This window comes from Peromyscus leucopus, chromosome 10, assembly GCF_004664715.2.
Source record: "Peromyscus leucopus breed LL Stock chromosome 10, UCI_PerLeu_2.1, whole genome shotgun sequence".
In the NCBI taxonomy this organism is placed as follows: Eukaryota; Metazoa; Chordata; class Mammalia; order Rodentia; family Cricetidae; genus Peromyscus; species Peromyscus leucopus.
Genome location: NC_051071.1, coordinates 9,412,375 through 9,440,019, shown reverse-complemented (window position 1 = coordinate 9,440,019; position 27,645 = coordinate 9,412,375). Strand labels below are relative to the sequence as shown.

At 39.6% G+C, this 27,645-nt stretch overlaps 1 long non-coding RNA gene across 2 annotated transcripts in view; it reads left to right on the top strand.

Annotated features, from left to right (window-relative positions):
* The window catches only part of LOC114697959, a 50,354-nt gene extending 23,317 nt beyond the window's left edge, over nucleotides 1-27,037 (top strand). The window contains exons 4-7 of one of the 2 annotated variants that reach the window (XR_005092284.1): nucleotides 11,744-11,832; nucleotides 11,967-12,035; nucleotides 24,501-24,625; nucleotides 26,953-27,037. This is a non-coding gene — a long non-coding RNA (uncharacterized LOC114697959). The remainder of the gene's footprint in view (nucleotides 1-11,743; nucleotides 11,833-11,966; nucleotides 12,036-24,500; nucleotides 24,626-26,952) is intronic. The other variant, XR_003735281.2, reaches the window with a different exon arrangement.
* Nucleotides 27,038-27,645: the final 608 nt, after the last annotated feature.

The following is a 27,645-nucleotide window of genomic DNA, read 5'->3' as shown; positions in this document are numbered from 1 at the left end:
TGTCTGGGCAGCTGTGGTGGTTTGAATAAGAATCACCCCCATTGTCTCACTTGAATGCTTAGTCACCAGGGAGTGTCACCATTTGAAAGGATTAGGAGGTATGGCTTTGTTAAAGGAAGTGTGTCACTGGGGTAGGCTAAGAGGTTTCAAAAGCTCATGCCATGGCCAGAGTCTCTCTCTCTCTCTCTTCTCTCTCTCTCTCTCTCTCTCTCTCTCTCTCTCTCTCTGCCTTTGAATTGGGATGTAGCTCTCAGCTACTGCTTCAGACCTACCTGCATGCCACCATGATCCCTGCCATGATAATGGACTAAAGCTCTGAAACTATAAACAAGTCTCCAGTTAAATGTTTTCTTTTATACAAGCTGCCTTGGTCATGGTGTTTCCTCCTGGCAATAGAATCAAATCTGAAGTTGGTACCAGGGACTGAGGAATGTGGAAGCTTTGGGACTTTGGACTAGAAAAGTAATTGGATGCGTTAAGCAGGGTTTGATGGGCCATCCTAGTAGGAGCATGAAAGCAATGGTGCTAAGGGTGATTTAAACTGTGGGGGCCCAGCTGAAGAAATTTCAGAGGAGAAAATACTTAAGTGGCCTAGAGACTATTCTTGTGATATTTTGGCCAAGAATGTGGCTGCTTTTTGCTCTTGTCCTAAAAATCTGCTTGAAGCTAAATTAACGAGTTTAGGATTAATGGTATTTCTAGAGGGTATTACAAGATAGCCTAGTATTGGCTCTGATGTGTGGTGATTAGTGGCCAGTCTTATGTAGATCTATAATGAAAAGATGTAAATTGGGGAGAAAAGGAGCACCAGGAAGTATAACAGAGCTATATTCAGTGCTCAAGGAGAAAAAAAAATAGGAAGAAAAGCCTGATGCTAAATAGATTAAAGGGAGTGGTGGCCTCAGGGCGAGACCCACCAAGCTAAGCTTCCAACTTGGGGAAAAAAGTATTAAAGAAAAGCTTAAGCAGTGAAGGAAAACATCAACAGAAAAGTGATGCAAATGTAATTAAAGGAGGGGTCAGGTTTCAGCCCCATCAAACAGCAGAGCTTAGCAGCTTCAGTCACATGGTTCGGTTCTGGCTTTAAAGTTGAGGATATAAGAAAGGGTTGTGGAATCTCCCTCTCAGCAGCTAAGAAAAGCCACTGAGGCCAGGTGTGTGTCAGGGGTTTCCCTGCATGGAGACCTACAGAAGCCATTGTGTGAAGCTGTAAAGGTAAAGCCTAGATTGCCTTGGAGACCCAAGATGATGGAGGTTTCAGAGCCATGGGATACCTGCCAAGAAGAGCTGCAGATGTGGAGTGGAACCAGCCCAAGAGAGAGACAAGTATGTTGCCTTCAACAGACCTGAAAGGAGCTGGAATTCTGCAGAGTGCTTTGACATGCAGAGTTTGGAGTTGGCCTGCTGTTTTTGTGTCTTGCTTTGATCCATCATTTCCTGACTGTGCTCCCTTTTCTACCTGTTGGAATGGTAATGTAGAGTCTGTGTCAATATATTTTGGAAGTGTGTGATCTGCTTTTTGGTTTGATTTTATAGGCGGTGATAATTAAGAGATTGCTCTCTGTCTCAGAAGAGAATTTGGACTTTGGACTTCAAAAAGTGTTGAGACTGTGAAAGATTATTGGTACTTTTGAAGTTCAACTGAATGTATTTTTCATTATGATGTGGCTATAAGCCTATGGGTTCTAGGGAGTGCTGATTTGAATAAGAAAGATTCCCATAGGCTCATACATTTGAATGGTTAGTCACAGGGAAGTGTAACTATTTGAAAGGATTAAGATTAGGTGTGAACTTGTTGGAATAAGTGTGTCACTGGGAGTGGACTTTGAGGTTTTTCAAAAGCCCAAGTAAACCTGGAATTCTCTCTCTTTTCCTGTGGACGAGTATGCAGCTCTCAGTTACTGCTCCAGTGTTGAATCATTTACTCATTAAAAGAAAGGAACTTATAATTACGTGAGTCCAGCTTTTAACTGAGCAAGACACAGCCTGAGTTCATTGAGATCTGAACCAATAAGGACAGAACTCTTGTGGGTTCTGTCCATGACAGTAGAAGACCACGTGAAAGTGTGGAATTCCAATTTTACTGTGAGAAGGCTTGTGTGTCCTTTTGGAGTGCACCACACATCTTTCCAAGATGTGGCTAACCAATAATAATTGACATTCAGATTCATATTCTAATCATCTTGCCAGAATTCCACTAATATTATGAATGGTTATGGAATGTCTGGTTGGGTATGAAAGCAAACCCTGGATCTACTCAAAAACTTAAGGAAGCTTCCTTTTGAAACCTCATTATCCGCACCCATCCTACTGCATAATAAAATTTTCAAACTTTATGTGAGTTTTTTATGAGATCACTTACTGTTTTCCCCCATACTGTACCATAAGTTAACATCTTCTATAAGCTAAAGAATTCTCCCAGGCAAGAATAGTTATGCAGAAAGATTAAATAGAATACTATTGCATGTGGGAGTTTCTGGGAACAGAAAGTGTAGAATATTCTTTCTGGGATTTTTATGTTTTCGTCCAAAAGTTCCTTTCATTATTGGGCTCATTATTATAGATGAGTTTCAAGCAGATTCATTGGGGGTCACAGGACTGAAAAAAGAATGAAAGCCCTTTTCACTATGATCACTTCTAAATTTTTAGAAAGAGAACCAGTCTCCATGCATTGAGACATGCAGAAATTCCATGAATTCAATAAAAAATGATGAGGTGGCTCCTTCAACAAATCTTTGAGTATCAACTTATCGATATCTCTATCTATCTATCTATCTATCTATCATCTATCTATCTACCTACTTACTTATCTATGTATCTGTTTATATACAAATATATTTCATTCAATAAATGTTTAATGATTGTAGCTCATTGAATGAAACAACAGTGAAGTAGGAGAGATTGGTGGGGTGGGGACATTTGGTAAATGATCCTGTCAGACCAGGAAATGACAGAGAGGAGAAAATGAAAAGATAAATAGTGTTATTTGTGATAGACTGTATTTCTGCATAAGACTTTGTGCAGAACTGATACCACCCTGAGAAAAGAAGATTGATACAGTTAAATAAAAGAAGAAATACTCTTTATTCACACAATTTAGTTCAGAATAAATGGAAAGAGCTTTTAAATTATGAATTCTGCAGCAACAAAACTTATGGAAGCAGTTTCTTTAAAGCCCCAGAGAAATTACTGTGGTTTTCATCTTAAGGTCGACATCGGCTTTGAATAGCAGCCTGAGAGAGCTTGAAGATTCCTCTCTGTTCTCTCCTTCCCTCCCTCTAGCCATCCAGTGTTGGAAACCTTTTCATTTCAGACACCAATTGAGTGTGTCTGCCAGGGAGAAAGTTTTTACTAGATTCCCTTCTCCTCCTCTCTCTGATGCACAAAGTTGGAGTCAGACCTCTGGCCAATAGCAGAGCATTGATGAATCCCTACTATTCTTGGCCCCAGCACTAAAATATTTATCTTAGAGAAAGCTAGAGAGAACGCAAAGTCGAAAAAGTTAGAATATTCTTTTTTTATGTTTTTTCCTATTATTTTTCTCTTTAGTCACGGCTGTGTTTTCGATGACATAGGTACATACATTTGGGCCATGACAAGCGCAATCAGTGCTGTGAAAATTGCCCACTATTCTTTTCAATCTCTACAAAGGGACATTTGTGAACATTGATCTATGAATTTTGGAAGCGGCACTGGCTATCTTGTGATGCGACATACCTCTCCTAACTACTTGTCTAACATTCTCCTAGTATATATTTTATTGTGCTGGGCAGTGGATAGGGGATTCTTTCTGCTCGCTTAATTGCGCCAGAGGTCTGCTAATACCGTCAACTTTGTGCATCAGTAAGAGATTGAGAGCAGCAGAGGAGAAGAGGCAGATTGCTCACGGCTACCAATACATATACGATCACATAGTCAGTACACACACCATGCCCTAACTCTCTGGGATCGAGTAGTAGAAAATGAGGAGCATTGGTTCACAGCACTGGAGTTCTCGCCATACACTTCGTTCGAGAGTTCGGCACTAGAGTGGAGTAGGGAAAGGATGGAAAGAGAGGATACACTCTGAAATCTAACAGTGCTTGTCCTCTGACGACAGTAGCACCAGAGGCAGGCTTTAAGATCTATATGAGCGCGAATTACCGAGCCTTAATATTTAGAATATTACTTTATGTAATTTAAACCATCAGATAAACTATATTCAAGGCCATGGGCGATTTTCTGTGAATGAGAGGAAGGGGGCAGGTCTCTACAAGTAGGGTCTAAGACTGTTTCGCTTCCTTATGACCTGAGTCATATACGAATTCATGAAGTGGAGTGAAGCTAATAGAAAGAGTTGACCCTTCCAGGTATTGCACCATTTTATGTACGTCAGGAGAGATCTGCTGGAAAAGCCATCTATATGATGTAGACATTAAGAGAGAGTATTTCACTTTTCCGTATGATGATGAGTGTCTCATGAAGCTTGTTTTTGATATCTTAAGGACAATTCATGTCATATGAATTATGCACAGAGGTAGGCTATATCAAGTTATGTGAGGACAACAAAGGTCACTTGTACAGAATGCAGGCCTAGAACTATGAAAGCTCCTCAAAATGCACCTGCTCTCAACTTTGGTCCATTCTCTCTGGCCCTATACATTGTCTAGCTATGCGCTTCCTTGCTCATTCTACACGCACAGGTGTGCTCGGCACAGGGCATCTTTCACCTTTTTATTACCGTTCAGAAATAGAGCCTCGAGAATGAGCTGCACACACGCCTCTTCGCCAGTTCTAGACAGGGTTCTAGTTTTATGCAATGAGCTCCATACGCGCAGACACTAGCTATATCAATCGAATGGTAATTTATATATGAATGAAATAAATATGTTGTATGTACCGGATACATAGATAAGGCTTGAGAGGTGTAAGGGGTAGAAATAGAAATGGAGTAGTATAGAGTGAGGACATTAGGGAGAGTAGATGATACTGTCGAGATAATTCAGTTGAGTGAGTAGCATATTACTTCTCACACACCAAAAAGACGAAAAGCCATAGGTAGGAAGCGAGCCAATCCAGCTCCAGTTCACTTCATTATTCTGTCCTTAGTCTGAATTTCATTAGTATTGTCTTCGCCCCACTCTGTTCTCATCCCGCATGGAGGACTGGGTTATGCGCCTTCGGTAACATCCTTACAGGTTTAGCTAGTCTGATATTAATTACTAAGAGAGGCAGATCATGAGTGTACTATTTCATCAAGTAATTGCTCTGTTGGAATTTTCGCACGATCATTCCTCGTGGAGTGTAGATTCTTCAATGTAAGATCCCTGCAGCATTTCAGATCAATCTGAGCATCTTCACATAGAACTAACGAGACAGAGTGTGCAATGTTAGGCAAGCAGACACCGTAGTGTGAGTGAGTACTGATATGTCTCCTCGGCTGATCACTGCAATCTCATTATATAGAATACCATGCGGCCACAGACACACATAGTATCTTCTTTCCACACCTCATTTGTTTCCTCTCGCACTACGCACACAAGCTAGCCCAACAAGGCATAGCACGAGGTAATATTCCATGCGATAAGATATTTATATGCTATTTCTAAGAGCAGTATCTAGATTCCTCCATGCGTTAGGTTTAGAGACGTCTATTGAGATAGTTTTATTATTAGTTTATAGGAAGATGTTACTTATGGTACAGGTTGGATATAAGAGTGAATAAGATTAGGTTCATAACTAGGACATAGTATGAGAGATATGGCATATCATTAAATAGGGGAGGGGGAAATTCTTATCACAGGGAAATGAGCTGTTGTTCAAAGTTATATAGAGTAATGGGGTGTCGGAAGTACTAGGAGGAGGTCTTTCAGATCAGCGCGCACAAGCAGTCCACTTTTTTGAGAAGCTTATGTTATGTGAGAGTGTACCAATCGCACATGGTCTCTGGCCACACTGTAGTCTCACATAGCTGACTGCGCTTCGAAGCGATGAGAAGGCACAGAGCATGGAACTGGGCTCTAAAGAATCATGGACATATGGAGCACTCAAGGGGACACACTTAGAACGCATCGACTCTTCATAACAGATAATGTAGAAATGGAAAATTTTCCTGGCATGAGATGAAATTTCACAAGTATATGGAATCTAATTCTGAATGTCTAAAGTGCTTAGCTATAGAGACTTTTGCAGCGAGTATGAGCCCTACATGCTTGTGTAGATAAAGAATTGTGGTTGTAAGTTTTGCTTCACTTCCTCAATAGAGTGCTACATGTCAGTACAAAAACTCACTTTCGCATCTCTAAGTAGAGAAGATATTTGGGATAAGAGTGCCTACAACGGAGCATATTCTTATAGCGGGTGGTTCCTTGTACCAGTAAGACATGATCACTTGTTGAGTGGTCATATGAGCACGCACCTACACGCGAACAGATGGTAGTTCTGTTCTTCCTCTTGTGATATTAAATTTGTGTTTTTCGGCACTGCATCTCTGTCCTGATAACATCTGTTGAACTTCTAAGCGAGCCTCTAGTAGACGATGTGCTTATTGTCGATCTCAGTAGGGTGACAATATAAGCTCGCAGGACCTCGCATCGTTAATAATTAAAAATATATCAATATGGATGCATGCATTATAAGCACTGTTATGAATTGTTAGTTATTGTATGTGGAATAATGCACTAACTCTGTAAATTGAGAGGCACGCTATTTCACAGGTGAGCTGTATCGTCTCCATACGTGGTCAAAGAGGAGTGGCACGTATCCAGAGTTATTTAGGCATATGTGAGAGCGTACTATTGTGTAAACTTTGCAGAAACCCACTATCCTCGGAGACATACATTAATTTCACAAGTCACCAGACCACGTATAATCCATTGTAGGAGAAGTAATTAGTGTGCGAATCAATAAGATTGAGAATACACCGAATATGTCGCAGCTGGATTCGTAACGCAACGTAAGTTCCATTGGCGAAATACGAGTATGAGCCTTTGGGAATACTTTCCTTATTCACATTTCTAGCACTCCCCATAGAATCCCATAGGCTTCATAGACGACCAATCGCGCATTAGAGTGAAGCTTTAATAATTACTATCGTCAGCACTCCGAAATTGTCAAACGATATACTATGCTAAGTTTGTCCGGTTAAAGCACTTTTCACATGTCTTATGGTCACATACACTTTTATATGAAAGAGGTATTCCTAAACCGTGAGTCCAACTAGATATCCTGAGAGTGCATCGAATCGACGTAGAGCCTTAACTGTCTACGTGATGATATGACTCACTCGAGCGCTTACACATGAAAAGTAGAACAACGAGCAGAGCACACGATATTCATTACTACCACCAAATATAGATACTTATATGAGACCGCACGACCAGCGTACTCTACAGTGCTCAGTGTGACAGCCATATTGGATATTCCGAGGCGGGAGCTAGGCGAGACAGACGACCGAACGCACTCAATGTATACGCACGAGGAATGGCATTGGCGATGCTAACAAAGCGAACTCACGTAAACCACACTTAGAGGAGGTCAGCAGCGCCAGAACACGCACTCTCAGGATAGAGAATCAGCTCTCCTCTCTGCAGCCATTTCCTCATGCCACGCGAATCTTCTAGCACTTTTGGTGTCAAGAGCAAAAATAACACTTGCTCACCTAGACTGCGAGATTCCCACTTGCCACACGCAAGCTGTGGCTAGGCAGCATTCATCCTCAATGGGGCGATGGAGTAATCTATCTCTCACTAAAGAGCGAGCTAAGAGAAAACATATCAGGCCTCCATTACATGGGCAAGGAGGAGAGTTCTCCGGACGGGGAACAAGAGGGGTACATATAAAGACTTGTTATCAAGCCTATACTGCAATCAGAAAGATTCAGTGCGAGTTACGCACTAGTGAGGCTGCTTGACTAGGGTCTCCTACTTTCAGTAATGGGTGAAAAGAAGCCTCCATCTAGACACGAGCTAACTAAGAGTCCCCCAAACAACATTGGACTACTAAAACAAGCCTAAACAAGGACATGGCCTGGTTCAGAAATCGAGTCTGTACATATAGCTGCTGAAGAAGGGAGAAGATATCCACCTATATTCTCAATATCAACTGCAACTTTTAGAGAAGGACCAGAGACCCGAGAACCATGATGAGACTGCAAGCCTGACAGTAGACGCTCTGACATCGTCTTAGTATGAGCGAAGGCATGAAAGATCACTGACCCATCCACGTTTACACAAACCTAACAAATTTGACATATGCACTCTTGCTGTATTGATGAGTGTTTGGAAGTCCATATTACAGTTCTAGGGCAATAGAGACATCAAGGTCTGTATTATCCCAAGTTCTCATCGCATATATGGTCTATAATCTTCTGGAATATACATATATCACCTACAATTGAGCATTAGCTTGGGTGGGATCCAGTAGACCACACGATAATGTCCCTAACCGCTCCACCGATTGTATATGCTATTTTGCATCAGGCTTTTGCTTGCCTATTTTTTATGTATATCATTATCACCTTATGAGTCAATGAATATTTGTTAGTTGTGATAAAGGCCCCACCCCTTTTGTCCCTCGTTATTGGGTAGTGGGGTTATTAAATAACCTGTTTATGCCTCCTTGGTTTGAGGGAGACAACATTAATGAAGCCATGAGTTTTGGAAACGAAGCAATGGAATGTATATTATTCGCACTTATCTTTCTTCTCTGCGACAATGATATAGTGAAGCAATACTTATTTAGGTAACATGTAAGAAGATAAATGCAAATCTGTAACATAAGTGAGCTGTGAGTGAGTCCAATCTAAATATACACAAAATAGAAAAGAACAAAAGCAAAACCAGGCATATTATGTCCAGTAGTAGCCCAAATTTATCTACGGCTAACTTATTGTAGTATGACCACACATCTGCATTAGGAAAGTAAACCCACTTACATGAGAAAAGCTGTAAACTCGTTTAATCTAAGCTTGAATGTACAAGCAGAATTTATTTGGAGGAGCAAGAGAGCAGAAAGACAGCATGCCACAATCTATTCCTTGACCCAAGAAACTATTTGAGACACCAAGGAAATAAGTGCCCATATTTGTGATAAACTAGAGATACCACCATTCTTAGTATGTATTTCTTTCGCCCCATACTGAATTTACTCACAGATGGGGCTTCTGATCCATGGAGACAACGATTAGCATTCACACTATGTTGTTCCCAACCCAATGTTCGCCCTGTTCTCTCTTTCACAGTCAGTGCACCTCACTTAATCTAAAGTCACGAGCTCCAATCATATCCTACCCTGCGTAACTATTGCAGCGTACAGATCGCACGCCGCACCATCTGAATTTGTATGTCTATGATTACGAAAGGCGCAAGGGGTGCACACAGATTTCAGCGCTCTGGAACCATATCCTCTGACGCACAATGTTTAGTTTCTAAAAAGATCTCTCACATCAATTTAATTTACTATTGTCTTACCTAGGAAGGAACTAACATTTGAGAACTGCGGCTCAGGACGTCATGTGGTCATGACTTTGTATCATACTTCTATATATGGAATTATAGCATATTCATATCATGGCGTAGACCTCCTTACTCTGTTCTCTAATAGTTGTTACAGGACGCTAATCTATGTCCTCTACATCTTATGTTCAATGTGTAATGTGCCAGGGAATCACCATTGTCCATGTATGCAAGCAAGGTAAGGTGTCTTGAAGCAGTAAGCTTAGACATTGCTGACAGTACTCCCTCAATATTCAAAATTATTTATCAGAGCACACTGTAGAGATGTAGTAGTAGGTATATAGATGAAACGACAGAGGTAGATCGACGAGGACGAAGGAGCACTGAGAGAGAGAGAGAGCGAAGTGAGTACCACAGATTGGAGCCTAACCTCGGCATGAATCTATTCAATAATGAAAAATACGTCTGGCTATTTACCAGTTTCGTATCTACTCCCTGCGAGCTGGAACAGATGATACAGGCACTTCCTACTATAGGAGAGAAAGGCTCTGGATACCCTTATGTCATCAGATCTTTCTCTCTTGTCAACATCTGGTCGCACATGCTCAGAGAGGATCTGAGAGAATTACCCAAGTAGAGAGACAAAATAGGCAGAGGCTCTATTAAAATAAGAAAATCAAATTCTAACCCCTAACAGAGGCCGCAACTGAATGGCAGAACGAGCATGTTTATCACGTAGTGACTAGTAGAGCAAGATGGAACATAGAATAAGGGTAGATTAATAGGAATTCAGGTCATCGTAGAGCAGGATAGATCTAGATGTAGCATGCTGAGACACAATAATGTCCTGGTTGCTCAGAAGACCTGCATAATGGGCGACAGGGAGAGAGAGAGAGCTAGAGAGACAGAGAGAGGAGTAGAGAGACAGAGACGAGACAGAGGAGAGAACAGAGACAGAGAGAGACAGAGAATGAAAGTGACTCTGGGTTTGGCATGGACTTTTGAAACTTCAAAGTCCAACCCCAGCAGCAGACTTACTCCAACAAAGCCACTCCTCACAGTCCTTTTAGTTCTTCCAAATAGTGCCACTCCCTGGTGGCTAAGCATTCAAATATATGAGCCTATGGGGTCCATTCTTATTGAAATCACCACATTCCATCCCCTAGCTCCCATAGGCTTATAGCCACATCATAATGAAAAAATGCATACAGCTGTGCTTCAAAAGTGCCAGTAATCTTTCACAGCCTCAACACTATTTGAAGTCCAAAGTCTCTTCTGAGACAGAGCAATCTCTTAACTGTCACCCCCTGTAAAATGAAAAACCAAAAAGCAGATTGCATACTTGCAGTCTACACTGGCACAGAATCTACATTACCATTCCAATGTAGGGAGGAAAGGGAACACAGTGAGGAAACAGTGGATCAAAGCAAGACTGAAAACCGGCAGGCCATCTCCAGAATCTGCATCTCCATGTCTGATGTCAAAGCTCTCCTCAGATCTTCTACTCCTTTCAGCTTTGTCGATGTGGACACACTTCTCTCTCTTGGGCTGGTTCTACTCCCCCATCTGCAGCCCTTCTTGGCAGGTGTCCATGGCTCTGGGACATACTTTCTCCAATAAGGAGGCCACACCTCCTAATCCTTCTATTCCTTTCAAATAGTGCCACTCTCTGGCGACTAAGCATTCTAATATGTGAACTTATAGGGGAACATTCTCATTCAAACCACCACATCAAAGAAGGAGGTTTTGTCTCCTGCCAACATTAACGCTATGGTGGAGGTAGCTGTCTGGATTATTATGTTAAAATATTCCTGGACAGCCTCAAAACAGAGAAAAAATATCAAAGAACCCTTGTGCTGTATTACTTACCTATTGCTGTAGAGCACATCAGATTAAAGCAGCAAATGTTTATTTTTTTAATAGCTTTTAGGAGTTGGACATTTAGAAGCAGCTTGACTGGATGATTCTAGCTCATCCAACTTCATAAGACTGCAGGCCAGTTTTCTGTAAAGTCTGTGTTTATTGAAGGCTGGGCTGAAAACAGAGGCTCTGCTGGGGCAGTGGGTCACCCAAAATGGCCATTAGTAACTAGGTCTCTAGGAGCTGTTGGCTGGAAGCCTTAGTTCCTTCAGGGAAGTCCTTGCAGCACAGCAGTGGGCTTCCATAGTACCTGTGATCAAAGAAAACAATGTATAAAGAGAGAGAGAAGTCGATGACTGATTGAATGATTGATAACTTGGCAATGGATACTAAACATCACTTCTACAGTTTAAACTCAGAAGTTATTTACCATCACCTTTATTTTCCAGATTTATCACATATAGCAAATACAATGAAGCCAACTAGAAAGCTGGTTGCTATCACATGAACAAGATCTGTCTGTAATGACTGAAGGAGGGTAAGTAATGACATGTGATGTTGTTAACTTTCTTGTTTAAGCCTTGTCATATTGACCTTAAAGTTAAACAGTGCTTTTTCTGTAAAAAAAAAATTATTAAATGTGTGTGATCTGTTTCCTTTGTACTTGTTCAGATGCCCATCCCTTGTCTCCTTACTACATGACTATGGAATAAGGACTATGTCTCCTTGGCCAACTCTCAGGTACCATAGAAACATGCATGAAAACAACAAGTGGAATATGAGTCAAAGAGATTAATATTAAAAAGATCTATTGGGGAGCAAAAGAACAAATTAAAAGGGGCAGGAAAAGCAACAAAATGTATCCACAGCCAGAGATAATGCTTATTCTAAGACTTTATTCAAAGGGTTCCATTCTGGGAGAATAACAGATTCAACTGAAGTCTTGATGTCCATCCTCTTCTCCCTAAAGGGACCTTTAAACTAATTAATTAGATTTACTCTTAAATCAGAGGTGACATCACAGCCTCAGATAATGCTAAATGCCAGTGGTACAAAAACAAAACAAGTCATTTTTGTTTGTTTTACATATTCCTTAAGTGACTTTTAGGAAGTTTAAGAACCAAAATGCTGATGTTATTTGCTTATGCAAGTATGTTTATTTTTGTGTGGAAATGAAAAGTCTGTGGATGCTTCGCTATTTCAAATAGCTGTGTACTAGATAGTTTTATGTCAATGCCACATAAGTTAAAGTCATCTGAGAGGAGAGAACCTCAATGAAGAAAATGCCTCCATAATATGGGGCTGTAAGAAAGCTCATAGGCCATTTTCTTATTTAGTGATTGATGTGGGAGGCCAGCCCATTGTGGGTGATGCTACCCTGGGCTGGTGCTTCTGGATTCTACAAGGAAGAAGGCTGAGCAAGCCATGAGGAGCAAGCCAGTAAGCAGCACTCTTCCAGCCTCTGTATCAGTTCCTGCCTCCAGGTTCCAGTACTGCTTGAGTTCCTGTCCTCACTTCATTCAGTGAGGACTACAGTGTGGAAGTGTAAGCCAAATAAATCCTTTCCTCTCCAAGAAGGGGCAACAGAAATCCTAAGACAGTTTAGTAACTCTATAAAGTTTAGTTATTACTGTATTCCTGTTCAGATGTCCAAAGTCTAGACCACTTAGAAACTCTGGTTAAGACACGGAGCAATGACAAATATTCTTCATTGCTTATGAGTATATAAAAGAAGACACTTGGATGGTTTTTAACAAAACTGAACAGTATTACCATATGCTCTAGCCGTTACACCACTTAGTATTTAGTCAAAAGAATTAAAGAGTTACATCAATACAAAACCTGCATATGCTGTGGCAGTGGTAGCCCATGCTTTTAATCTCAGCACTCTGGAGGCAGCAGAAGGTGGATCTTAGTGAGCTCCAGTGCAGCCTGGTCTACAGACTGAGTTTCAGGATAGTCAGGGCTGTTACACAGAGAAACTCTGTCTTAGAAAAAAACAGAACAACAACAAAATCTAAAAACCTACATATGAAACTTTATTTGTAATTGCCTAACTTGAATCAAATAAGATATCCTTCATAGGTAAATGTATTAACTGTAGTATGTCCCAGAAATGGAACATTTTTAATCACAAAAAAACCCTGCTGTCCAACTGTTAAAAAATCAAGGTGTGTATTTAAATATTATTAAATAAGCAAAGTCAATCTGAAAAATAACCTGCATTCTACAGCAGTATAACCATGTGACACTTTCAAAAAGCCAAATGTATGGTGACAAGAAAAAAATCAGTTTTTTTGTGTGGTTGAAAGGAAAGATGAATGGATGGATAACAGAAAAGTATACCAATGGAACATTTTCATATGCTATGGTAATGGACATATGTCCTTTTTGTCTCCAGGTGATGATATATTACTGAGTATTTATCACAGAACAAATCCACCAGTGTTGGAGGGGGATGTAATCAATAGAAGAAGATACAGTTACAAAGGGCTAGAGGGTATGGGAGAACTGCCAGGACCTTTCCATTTTTGATGAACTGAAGTTACTTTAAACGTAAAGTCTGTGTAAAATAAGGGTAAGGCTGGGACGTGTGTACTCACGGGTGTGCTCCATGATGTCTTTGCCTGCTGTTCATGCCAGCAGTCATTTGCTCTGTCTCAAAGCTCCACTGTGGCACCTGCCACATGCTTCTGAAATTCTGAATCCTTGCTCCATCTCTTGGTCTAATTCTTTGCACCTCTGTTAGGTAGTCTTTATCCAGGATGTATCCCTCCCTCTTTCCTTCCAAATATTTTTCTGTCTATAAATACCCCTAACTTTCCTTGACAAAATTTTCTATCCAGTTCATTTAAAAAATTGTATTGGTAATAAACGGTATGTATTATATATGTTATATAAATATACTTCATGTATTATTGAGTATTTATTAATACTAAATGTATGTGATGTAGCTCTACACTCAAGAGCTATGTTTTAGGCACTGTACTAAGTACCAGTTATATAAAACTGAGTGAGAGAATGTTTCTAGACTGGAGAATTCAATACATGACTAAACCATTACTGTCCAAATGGGAGGAATGGATGTTGCAAAAGGCAAAAAAGGGTTAGCATTAGCACACAAGAGGAAAGTGGGGCCTGTTCTACTACAGTAGGCCCTGAGAAATGCAACATAGCTGAAGTATAAAACAATGACCTTGAAATATCCTTGGCCATGTTGATGTATGTGCATAGTCTATGCTGCCATGTTGATGGAAATGGCCTGTGCTGCCACCTGAGGCCATGGTGATGTCTGGGTCCCTGCTGCCACTGAGGGCCATGCCTATACTGTGATCCTACTGTGGCCAGGGTCTGCATTGATGTTGGTGGCTTGTGTTGCCACTGAAAGCCATTCAGAATGTTCGTGATCTGGGCCGCCACCTGAAGCCGTGTTGATGTCCATAGGCTGTGCTGTCGCTAGGGGCAGAACTGATGTGGGTGGCCTGAGCTGCCACCTGGGTCAGGTTGGTGTCTGTGGTCTGGGCTACCTCTGAGGGCCTTGTCTAGGTCTGTGATCCTACTGCAGCTGGGGGCCATGTTCGTGTTCAGTGCTGTTACCAGAAAACATGTGGAAGCCCATGATCTAACTGACTGTAAGAGCAAGGAAACCACTTTTGCAATCAGGATGGATGGCATGGAAGGCTTCTGTGACAACCCCTGACTATCCTTCTACCCCACAGAGAAAGGTAGCAGCCTAGACAGGAAGCCATCAAAGAGAACTCTTAAGAACTGTGATGGGAATGTGATGCTGAAGTGTTGCTCTCTGCAACTGATGGCTTCCTGAACAGGTGTGGGAGGGGCAGGCTGCTGGGAGTTTGAACATGGTCCAGTGAGTATAGAGATAACACAAATTGTACTTTTTTATTTTAATGTTTTTTTGGGGAGGAGGTCACAAGCTTGTAGGGGTGGACATGGAAGGACTGGGAAGTGAGAGTGATCAGAATACATGACGTGAAATTCCCAAGATCCAGTAAAAATATAAAAGAGAGAAATAAAACATCCTAAATTTTATTTGGAAAAAACAAAACTAAGTACGTACACACACACACACACACACACACACACACCACACTACGTATAATGCATATATGCTGTGGAACAATTCTTTTCTACACTATGAATATGTGTTACTCTCATTTGCTAATAAAAATGATTGGCTGATAGCTGGGCAGGAAGAAATTGAGTTGGGAGAGCCAGTATAGGAGAATTCTGGGAAGAGGAAGAGTGGAGTCAGAGAGTCTTGGGCAAATGTAGAGAAGCAAGATGAGATCACCATTCTGAGAAAGGGTACCAAGCCACGTGGCTAAACACAGATAATAATTATTCATTAATTTAAGTGTAAGAGCTAGTTACTAATAAGCCTGAGCTACCGGCCAAGTATTTATAATCCATATTAAGCCTCTGTGTGGTAATTTGGGAAGCAGTTGCCAGGTATTTGGGAACAAGTGGTAGGGACAAAAAATGTCCACATATATACATGCATCATATGACATATGACAGAGGTCCTTAAAGAAGAAATGAATAAATCCATTAGAGAAATCTATGAAAACATAAACAAGCAGTGGAAGGAAATGAATAAAAGAGTTCAAAACCTGAACGTAGCAATAGAAACACTAACGGAAATCCAGACTGAAGCAAAACTGGAAATGAAAAATTTAGGAACTCAAACAAGAATCTTAGAGGCAAGTTAAACTTAACATAAACTAACAGAATGCAAGAGATGGGGGAGAGAATCTCAGGCACTGAAGACAAGATAGAAGAAAGGATACCTCAGTCAGAGAAAATGCTACATCTAAAAAACTCCAGACACAGAGCAGGGTGTTTGAAGCAGGGTGATCGAGTCTGAGTTATGGCTCAGGGCTAACTATGACTCTGAAGCTCAGGGAAACAGGGCTGGGTCCTGCTCTCACCACCTTCCGCCCCTTGCATGCTGCATTGTGACTGTGGCCAGCTCCTCCAACTGCGTGAGTCAGGCTCCCAGTACCTTGTCACCTCCACTAACTTGGTACTCAACATAGTCTTTTGGATAAATGGTTTCATACAATTCTCTTTGCTTTCACAAGATGTATTTATAAAGAAGAATAAGTGCTTTTGTAATTTTTATGTTCTTCAGAATCAATCAGGTCTGTAGCACAAAAGGTCACATCCAAAGAGAGACATCTGTGGGTCGAAATGCTTTTCCTGTAAAAGCTGTGTTAGCTGTGATCACAATGTTGGTTTGGCATACATGTACAGACAGCAGTGTTGATGTTGGCATGCGGGGATCTGGAGTTTGTGGAGGTGTGTTAAAGTTGAAAATCAGCATTTAAGAATTTTTTATTTTATAAGCCTGACTCCATTACTACACTCAGGTACCTGGGCCTGCTGACGTGGGTGAGTTTGAATAAGTGATGCTCCTAAACCAGAATTATTAGGATTGGTGTAGAAACTAAAGATCTGGTTACAGTGAAAGAGAGTAGGCTGTACTCTGTTAATATTCTCACTGAAATGGTCAGCAATTTGTGACAGTGTGGTTCAGGAGAGGCTGCTGTGGTGGTGCTGAGGAATATAGGGAAGAAAAAGTAGGTGGTGTCTGAGTATAAGGTCAAGTAATACTGCTTTAAAACACAGAGCAGCCTTGAAGGATTAAACAACATACAAACAATGTGAAGGGAACAAGTCTTTGTATGGCATTCCTGAGCAGAACAATACACTTGTTATGCAGTACAGTCTGTGCTCAAAGTGCTATTTCAGCATTCTAGGTATTAAAAAAAGAACCTTATGTGGTCTTGTGTGAACGACTGTGAAGGATTATTTAAAGTAAACTGTAGGGAAATATAAAACAAACCAAGCTAATTTATCACAACAGTGAAGATGCATAAATAAGATGTTTATGAATAACAAGGACAGCTTACCTATTATTTCGAAAAATCATTTTAGTAGAAAATATGCCACAATTTTATTTAAAGGAGAATGACCCCTATTTTTCCCTCATTGCTCTATAACCTCCAGTACAGCCTTTTCTACAATTATGAATATATCATGATGGTTGTTTGGGGGAATGTGTTTGTGTTTGACCCTCAGAGAATCTTGGCTTGTGAACTAAATATCTTTATACAAAAGACAATGTAGCCTACATCAGGGAGCTCATTGGCCTAGTTCATGCAGATGCCGATCAGTTGACAAAAGAAAAATGGAGGATGTGAGTGATAGATGGTCCAAAAGCCTTTCATCAGCAGCATTTGGTGGACATAAACTTTACAACGTCTCCCTGAATGAGTAGTCCAATGAGTGGGACATCCTGCACATTCTCCACAGAGGCTGCAGTGGTAGGCCTACGGTTTTTAGTTTCTCATTTTTGCTTTGTGGTTTTGAAATTGTCTTGTCAGTTCATGTGGCACTGACCACCACTGTCTCCTAAGCCATGTCCCGTGTCCTTCTGGTCACAGAGACTGCATTCATCAGTCTTGCTTTCAGTTAGGTTGTGCTTAATGTCACAGACTGGTTTCTGACCAACGTCTTGGGACATAAAAGTCCCCCGTGTTATTCTTATCCTGATTCTCCACCTACTGGCAATGTGGGAAGATCTTCAGGAACCAGGTAAGGGACTGATCCCTGGGGGATACCAAGGGCTCCTTTCCACTTTGACAAGGTCAAGAAACCATCTTAGCTGAGTAAGATTATTCAGACTTGAGGTTGTTCGTCTCAGTGCTAGTCTACCCTTCTAACTTTGTCTAATAACTCTCCCTGTGTCGTTTTATATGTATTTGTCTCTTAACCAAAATTTAACTCTCCCATATTCATGTGCCTTATAAATAAATCAAACTAAATTGACAGAAACGTTTAATTTGAAGTATAAGAGAGGGGCTAGAGAGATACTCAGTGATTACAAGCACTTGCTTATCTTCCAGAAGACCTGGTTTTAGTTTCCAGCACCTATATCTGGCAGCTCACAAACACCTATAACTCCAGCTCCCAGGGATCTGGTCTCTATGGGCACATGCACATATGTGGCATACATTCACACAGACACACTGACTCAGTTATTTTGCTACTGGTGTGACAAAACACCATTAACAAGGCAACTTATAGAAGAAAGCATTTAATGGGGTTTACAGTTTCAGATGAGCCCATGACCATCGTGGCAGAGAGCATGGTAGCAGGAAGGCAGACATGGTGCTAGAGCAATAGCTTCAAGTATGAGAGAGAGAGAGAGAGAGAGAGAGAGAGAGAGAGACAGAGACAGAGACAGAGACAGACAGAGAAAGAGAGAGGATAGCACACTAACTGGGAATCTTGTGGGGTTTTGAAACCTCAAAGCTCAACCCCACACAGACACACACACAATGACACACTTCTTCCAACAAAGCCACACTTTCCAATCCTTCCGAACAGTCCACCAACTGGGAACCAAGCATTTAAATAAATGAACCTATGGGGGCCATTCTCATTCAAACCGCTACACACACACAAATAACCACCCATAAAATAAAAAAGGAAACCTCTTAGAAAGTATAAGAGAGACTGTGAGCAACTAATTCTTAAAATCTTTGGCCCAAGGATACCATTAAATTCAGCTATATTAAAGATCTTGCCACTATGTTGGAAGAGCTAGTTGGAGAAATCAACATTTAGGAGTTAATATTGATGAAAATAAAAGACATTATAATGTGATCAAACATGAAAATACTACTGGTTGCCTATGATAGGAACCACTAATCTGTTTCTTTTTGTGTCAAGCAAAGTAAGTTATATAAAATATATATATATATATATATATATATATATATATATATATATTTCTAATTTCTTTCACCACAATAAACATTCTATGTCATATATTTTTTGCACAAACATATAAATAGCATCATATATTATGTCTTCAATATGCATAATAAAATATATTTTAATACTCTAAAACTTCTTGGAAATTCTTGACATCAAGTCGATGGTGCTGGGAAAAAGGTCCCTTATCATAGCTGCATCATCCTGAAAATCCTGATAGTCTCTGGAACTGGGAAACATTCAGGCTTTGGCAAATATGAGATGCCAGTACAGCCCATATCGCCTTTAAATGAATCCTACAATGATGCAAAAAAGATGTGGCAGTCAAAAGATGCTTGTTGAATACTCTCATTACTCACCTTCCACTAGAAAGGTCGTGTAAATGAAAGCCCTATACCTCATTCCCCAACACATCCATTAAAAACCCATCAGGTTAGGAGAGGAGCCTTCACCAGTTAAAGAGGCTGCACACAAAAATTCACAGAAAGGACAGATTTCAATACATCATCTTTGAGAAGTGATGCTCTCCGAGGTTTGCACCACTGCTCTTTTACAAAATCTTTGATTTGCTTTTGATATGCATTTTCACCCTTTCAAATGCAACCAGATCTCAGTACATATCACGTTTTTAATGAGAAGAAACAAGCAGGTGTTGATGTGTTATATATAACTGCAACAATCCTGACTACATTTGTTTAATGGGTATGAATATCACTTTTCAACAATATTCGGAGGAAAGTGAAAAATAGAATATAAACCCATCTTTGTATTTGGCAACTAGGGAGGACATATTTTAGTGGTAGCTTTTGTATATTTTGGGGGAAGCTACTGGAAATTGGAATGGTTAGAGTGCTGAGAAGACACTAATGGAAATCAAGCTTATATTATTAGTTATTTACAAATTACTTAATAACCTGTGCTTTATTCTCCATATTTTTATAAATCACGATGTATATTTCCTGCTACTCATCAGTGATAAGCATTTCTTCTCAAGTCTATGCTTATCAAAATAAAGAGGTTTTCCAATAAGTACTTCAACTGATGTTCTTATAAAAATGCCCATACTCAGAATCTATGCTTAATTACATTAAGGCATATAAGTTGATGCAACAATATAGTTCTAGTCAATCCTCATAATTATCTTAACTCCAAGCTACATTATTGTTGTTAACTACAAAAAGTGGAATCACCACCATCAGCAGCCCCAGCAAACCCCTTAACAAATATGTACTCTCTATAAATACAGTGTTTGTGAAGAGACAGAAAAGAATTATTTATATAAGTCAATTCATTCAAACAAATCACAGATTATTTGAAAAAAAAAAGAGAACTCTTGATGAGAATACTGAAGTTGATAGTCTTCAGGATGACTTATCAATAGTGTGTCTGTAGAGATCAGATAAGTCAGACCACATCCATCCGAAGATGGGATTGACATTGAGTCCTCTCCACTTATAGGGCAGTGACTAGGGAAGTTAACCCAATACTTCCATGAAAGTCTAGTGCTTAGAAATGTGAAAAGACTCAACAAGAACCCAGTTCATAGTCAAGATTCTATCCCTAAGAGATCATTGAGGATGAGTGGGTTAAATAATGTCATGGTAGAAAGTTTAGCATGAGAACATCTTACATAGGGCAAGTCAAAGTGAGACTGGAAGGTGTTGCTCTTCAAAAGGTCCAGGTTCAATTCCCAGCATCCATAAAGTGGCTCATAACCATCTGTCACTCCAGTTCCACGTAATATGATGCCCTCTTCTGGCCTCAACAGACATTGCACAAATGTAGTATACAGATATACATCAGGCAAAAACAAGCATTCACATAAAAATAATAAAAATTTTTAAAAGAAAAAACAAAGTGTGACTATTGACAGATCTTGATAGACACTGATTACAAGCATCTGTGTCTACAGAAAATGGCCAGATATAAGAGTTACAATCTAGGCATTTGTTTTATATTAAGAACTAATGGAAGTCTTTCCAGAGGACAGAAACTTTGAATAGAATATTGAGAAAATAGTAAAATGCTGAATTACAGAGGTCTGAGAACTATAGACACAAACTTTGAGACAAACTTGACATGATTTATTTAAGAAATACAGAAAAATGGAGTGGATTTAAAAGCAAACACTAACAAAGTTGAAAGGCTGGGGTTGTGGAGAGTTGCATGTTATAATAACACATGGACCACAGTCACCAGGGAATGGAGAGATTGAAATTATGTGATCAGTGTGCTGATAGAGAGTACCAATTGTGGGAATTAGGATCACTCTTCATAAAGTAATGTGAAGCTAAACTAGAGGGGTAGTAAAGGAGACAGAAGTCAAAGCAGGCATAAGAACAGTGTGAGGAATGGGAAGACAGCACAATCAGTAAAGTGACTACCATGTAAGAAAGAGGACCTGAATTTGAATCCCCAATGCCCACATACAACCCAGGCACCATGGTATAGATCTGTAAACCCAACACTGGGGAGGCAGAGAAATGAGTACCACTAGAGATCACTGGCCAGCCTGTTTTATCCTGAGCAATGACTTCAAGGCTTAGTGAGACATCTCGTCTCAAAAAAAAAAAGGTGCAGAGCAATAGCAAAGGATCCTTAATGGTGACCTCTTTCATGTGCACATGCACACACATACATGCTGTCACGTAAGGGGATAGAAATAAATTATTTAAAGGCATCCAAAAAGACCTGACGCCAGAAAAGTAGAATGTTAGAGAATGGCTATGGAAACAAGGCAACAGAAAGTAAGGTGCTGTGGAAGTTGAATGGGCTATAGAGAGTTGGAACACGGATTTGTGTGGTGTCGCAGCTGCAGTTGGGTCTGTGCATCCAATAACTAGAAACAGAGTTCATTTATTTGATCCATTGAGCTCAAAGAGGTGAATTAGCACTTATAAGAAGATTTGGAAATAATGAGAAAAAATAAACCAGTTATTTCCTGAGGTGTGGAATAAACGCATGGGTTTTTATCACCAAGCCGCCTGTAGAAACAGTGCCGAGGACTGAGTCTTGAAGAACCACACAAGCCATCTGTAGGATATGTTCAGAGGAGCTTACAGTTTCTATGCATTCTCAGAAGCAGAGTCACAGTATTGGTTTGGATGTGTGTTAACAGTGCAATTGCTATTCAAGCCAACACAGCAGTCTGCTACCATACAAGTAAGTGTTATTTCACTCCTTGCTCCTAGCTCCCACTTCACTTCTCCAAGTCTGTCAGTTCTGATACAGTAGATGACTTGTCTCAAGTCTATCAGATCTCATAAACTGTAACAAAAGATTAATTACAAAAGATTGAAATTAATCTCTCAAACACACTAAGTTAAAGACATCACTATCTAAGAATACTCAATAATTAAAATTCACTCTAAAACTATCACTATTGTAACTGTAGAGATATGGCAAGTGTATTCATATATTTTTTTCAGAGAACATAGAAAGTTCTGAAATTGTTGAGAGGAAGTAGGAGGGCCCAGTACTCAGAGGCAAAGGCCAGCCTGGTCTCAAAAAAAAAAAAGAGGAACCGAGAGAAAGACCTATTTTTTCTTTTTAAACCTATCACGTATCATGCAGATTCAGCCTGGCTTCCTTAAGTACTTACTGATGACAGTACATTCACTTATATCTTTGAATTATCTACTTGATACATTATAACACATAATTTTAAATGTATAGTTCAGTGGAATTTAATAAATATACACACCCTGTGACCCACATTAAACTAGAAATTTCCAGGTTCCCAGGCAGGACCTCTGCCTTTGGCCGTTGGCTCCAGCAGCTGCTGGCTCATCTCCTATTGTGTATTCTTTGTTGCCTGTGCTTAAATGTCTTCTGAACGAAATCCTACATTGTGCACATTTTGGCTTCAGACTTCTGTCACTCAGCATAATGTTTTTCTGAGATTCACTCATGTTTTTCGTAGTTCACTCTTTGTTATTACCAAGTATTATTCCATTATACGCATAAACAACAATTTGTTTATCTCATGGGTTTTTGGACATTTGGATTAGTTCCAATTTCTAACTGTGACGAATAAAGCTGCAAGGAACATTCATGTTCAAGTTTCCTTGTGTGGATACATTTTCTCTCAGATAAACACTCAAGTGTGGAATTGCTGGGTCATGTGGTAAATGTATATTTCACTTTCTAAGAAACTGCCAAACTCTCTCCCGAAGTGATAACAAAAATGTACACTCCCATCTGATGCTCAAGAATTCCAGTTACTCCACATCCTCAACAACATTTGGTCTTGTCAGTTTTTATTTTTATTTTTAGCTTTTCTAGTGGACGTGCAATGTTGTCACACTGTGGCTTTTGCATTTCTCTGATGATGATGTTGAACAGCTTTCCCCCAACTTGTGGACCACTCAGACATCCTCTTTTTTGCAGTGTCTCTTTCATCTTTTGCATGTTTTTGATTGGTCAAAAAATAAGTTGTGTTCTTAATAAATAGTTGGTATATAAGAGGACTTACCACGCTCGCTCTGAATAAAACCCTTCACAGATAGATGTAGGAATTACAACCAATTCCACCACTTTATGGCTCAACATTTTATTTTCTCATGGGGACTTAGATCAGAAATGATCAAATTTGTAATTTGGATAAAATTTGATATTGTCATGGGTGAGCGCGTCTTCTGTAGGAAGACTTTACCTATTCAAGATCATAAAGATGCTCTTCCACGGTTACTTTTTAATTTTACAGTTGTGGTTTTTAGGTTGGAGACTGTAATCCATTCACATATCACCCGTGTTATAAGGCAAAGCCAATGCTTCCCTCCTCCCTCACCTACATCTGAATGTCCACTTATTCCATTCATTTGTTATAAAGAGTCTTCTCTCCCATTAAATCAATATAACAAACCCATAAGAAATCAATTGACACATATGAGTGGATTTCTTTATAAACTACTCTTTTCCTTTGATCTGTATTCCTCTCCCTACACTATTCTCAAACTCTCTTAATGACTATGACTTTGTAAAAAAAAAAAAAAAAAAAAAAAAGTGCTGTCACTACTACAGACAATGTCAAATGTCAACTTCCCAAAAGCATGAGTAGCAGCCTTAATTCCCAATGTGTTAGTGTCTTGAGTAAGGATGTAATTAGGACTAAGTGGAATAATAAGGATGGGGAACAGATCTGATAGGATTGGTGTCCTGTAAGAGAAAACTACAGAGCTCTCTTCCTCAACTCACATGAGAAGAATGTGAGAACATATTCATGTACAAGGTAAAGAGGGTGTTCCCGTAAAGACTTGAACCACGTGGCATCTTGATCTTGGACTATGTAGTCTCCAAAACTGTGAAAACACATCTCTGTTCTTTAACCATCTTAGTTATGGTATTCTGTAGGCTGAGCTAAGAGTAAGTGTGCCAGTGTTACTCGTCATTATTTTGTCTCAGGAACAAGACTGGCACCACATAAGAAGAGAGAATAAGGCTATCTCTGGAACCAGGAGGAACAGAGTGACCACTTTGATATTTCCTGACCTTATAAAATGTATCAATTACTGCCCAAAAGAAAGTTGGTATGTATGACTTTTGTTGTGACTATGTGAACCCATAAATCAGTTTTAGATTATTTCACATATAAATTCCACTCTGAAACAAAATGATAATACAGCTCTCATTCAGGTGTCTTTTCACTGTTTGCAGTGTTCTGTAGTCTTGCAAGTATGTATGAATTTATCCCTACTTGATCCATATTTTTCTAGTTATCCTTATCTAGAAGTATAGTTTATTTTTATAGATTGTCTTTGCATTCTAAAATCTCACTAAATTAATGTAAGAGTTCAGATGGCTTTTTAGTAGATTTCTTGGGCTTACAATCAGTAGGATGTGGATAAAACAATTTTCCTTTTCCTGTCAAGTGTATCTTTTCTATTTTCTTGTGATGAATACCTAAGTATAGCAAGTATTGTGGATTTGTTTTTTGTTGTTGTTGTGTGTATGTGTGCATGTTACACATTTAGGATTCTCATAGTAAAGCTGAATAACAATAATGAGGGTGATATCCAAGCTTAGAGAGAAATATTACCTAGAGGTTTTCTATACATCCCTATGTGAGATAAGAGAGAATTTCCTTCTATTCCTACCTTGTTGAGTGTATCAGGACCGAACATTGAATGTTGCTAATGCTTGTTCTGAAAGTGTTTTACACACCACACACACACACACACACACACACACACACACTTTAACTCATTTTGAAAATAAACCCACTTTTTAAATCATATGTCTCTTGAAAAAACACTAACTTATAATGTTTTCTCCCATTCCCAACTGCCTCTTTCTTTTGAATCATGGAAACAATGGACTCAGAGTTATATTGAAAAATGTTTTCTTGGACTCTAGTATCTGAAGAAGTTTATACAAAATTTGAAAATTCTCTTTATAAAATGACTGATAGAATTCACCAGTTTAGCTATCTAGCCTGGAGTTTTTATTTTTGGGAGCATTTAAAAATTGATAATTCAATTTGTTTAACACATATTGCTATTTATATTTTTTTATTTATTCTAGTGTCAGTTTGGGTAATTTCTGTCTTTCAAAAAACTTATCTGTTTCATCTAAGCTGTCAACTTTCTGGCTTTTAAAAATAATATTGTCTCAATGAGTATGTCAACGGATCTAAGGTCGCCTAATAGCACCTGTTTTTCCTGGTGTCGGTTCTTTCCCCCTCCAGTATGGGTAGCGCAAACTTGAAAGTCTTTCCCTCCAGTGTAAATTCCTGGAGCTGTCAGTCAGCATGAGCCTTTACAGCGCTCTCTCTCTCTCTCCTCTCTCTCTCTCTCTCTCTCTCTCTCTCCTCTCTCTCTCTCTCTCTCTCTCTCTCTCTCTCCAGCCAGAAACTATGAGTCTGTGACTCTACCAGGCATCCTGCTAGGGCACTGCTCTATGCTGAATGGCCAAATTCTAGCCACCTCCTTCCTCTGGCTCACTCCAGGCCCTCTCTCCTCCTCTCAGAGATCTTTCTTTTTCCCTTCCTTCCTTCCTTTCTTCCTTCCTTCCTTCCTTCCTTCCTTCCTTCCTTCCTTCCTTTCTTTCTCTTTCTTTCTTTTTTTTTCTTTCTTTCTTTCTTCCTTCTCTTCCTTCCCTCCTTTCTTTCTTTTTCCCTTTCTTGCTTTCTTTTTCTCTTCTTTCTTTCTTTTTTTTTCTACTCTGATTTTCTTTCTCTTTTCTGTGGTTCACTGCAACTTCCAGGCAGAGAGAGAGAGTGGCGCGGGTTTTAACATTATTTACTCTTTATCAGAATGGTCATTCTGCAATCGCCTGTTACTCACCTCTCAAAAGCAATAACTTCATTACAGAAGCTTGACCATTGGTTGTTCACAGACAGGGTAAGTCCAGCCACGGCCAGCAACATTAATGTCCGGTCACAAATGGAGGAAGCTAGAACCCAGAGGTTTCATTTTTCTAGGGAGTCACAACTACCCAGCAGAGAGATTCTTCTTTGTGGTACTGACTCTGCATCCATTGGTAAAAGAACGTTGGTACCTTTTAGAGCATGTGTATGCTTTAAGGGAGCATCATTCATGATCCATTCCCTCATGTTGACTATTTATAGTAAAAGGGTAGTTGCCAGGAAAGATTATAAGTCAGATGACTGGTACAATCTGTGCTTGCAAGGCCTAAGGAAGTTGAAGGACAAAGTGTTACAAAGCAGATACTTGCAAATACCAAAACAAATGAATAACACAGAAAAGGTAAGAACACCTACATAATACAACCCGAGTGTTGACACTGGGGAGACTTTTCTGGGTACACGTATTTAGCATTTTGTTGTGTTGTTTTGAGATAAGGTGTGAGAATGCAGCCTAAGTCTGACCTGGAACTCATGCTTCTTCTGTTTCAGCATCTCAAGTGCCAACAGTGGAAAACACACCACCACTCATGGCTTGAATTTCATGATTTTAATGTATCTTGGTGGCAAGATTAGAAGTCTCCTTGGGGCATATCACCCATTTTTGATTTTTTGTTTTCTCTGTGAAGATAACATCATCTTCCCTGGAAGAAATCTGAGAATTATTTAAAATACTCACTAGATGGCAGAGATCATAAAGGCCCATTTGTTTCAAGCAGATGAAAGGCTTTAATAACAAAAACACTAAATGTATTTTTTCCTCCAATGGAGATCTTCAATGTTTTAAAGCAACAGAAATCACAGAAAAGAAAAACATCTCAAAATTTCAGCATAATCTTACCAGGTGTTTACAATTTGGTCTGTTTAACAATATATATTGTAAGTTATTGATATATGAAGGAACCAGCCCATATAATCTCCATATGGAAAGGAGTAGGGGCCTCTGTGGTTTATTTATACCGTGTGCTCATTGCCACGTTAAGTGACATGTCTAACAGTTAATAGAGTGCTCGAGTATGAGTTTCTGAAATAAATATTAGCATCCCATCTATTGGTGGTTACTGGGAGATTCAGAGAGCAGGACTGGGGCTGGCTTTCAGATGTGTTCTGTGTTTCCAGAGTTTGCGGGTCTACTGAGTACATGAGGACTTTTTATTCATTTACTTAGCCTCTTAATTTATTTTC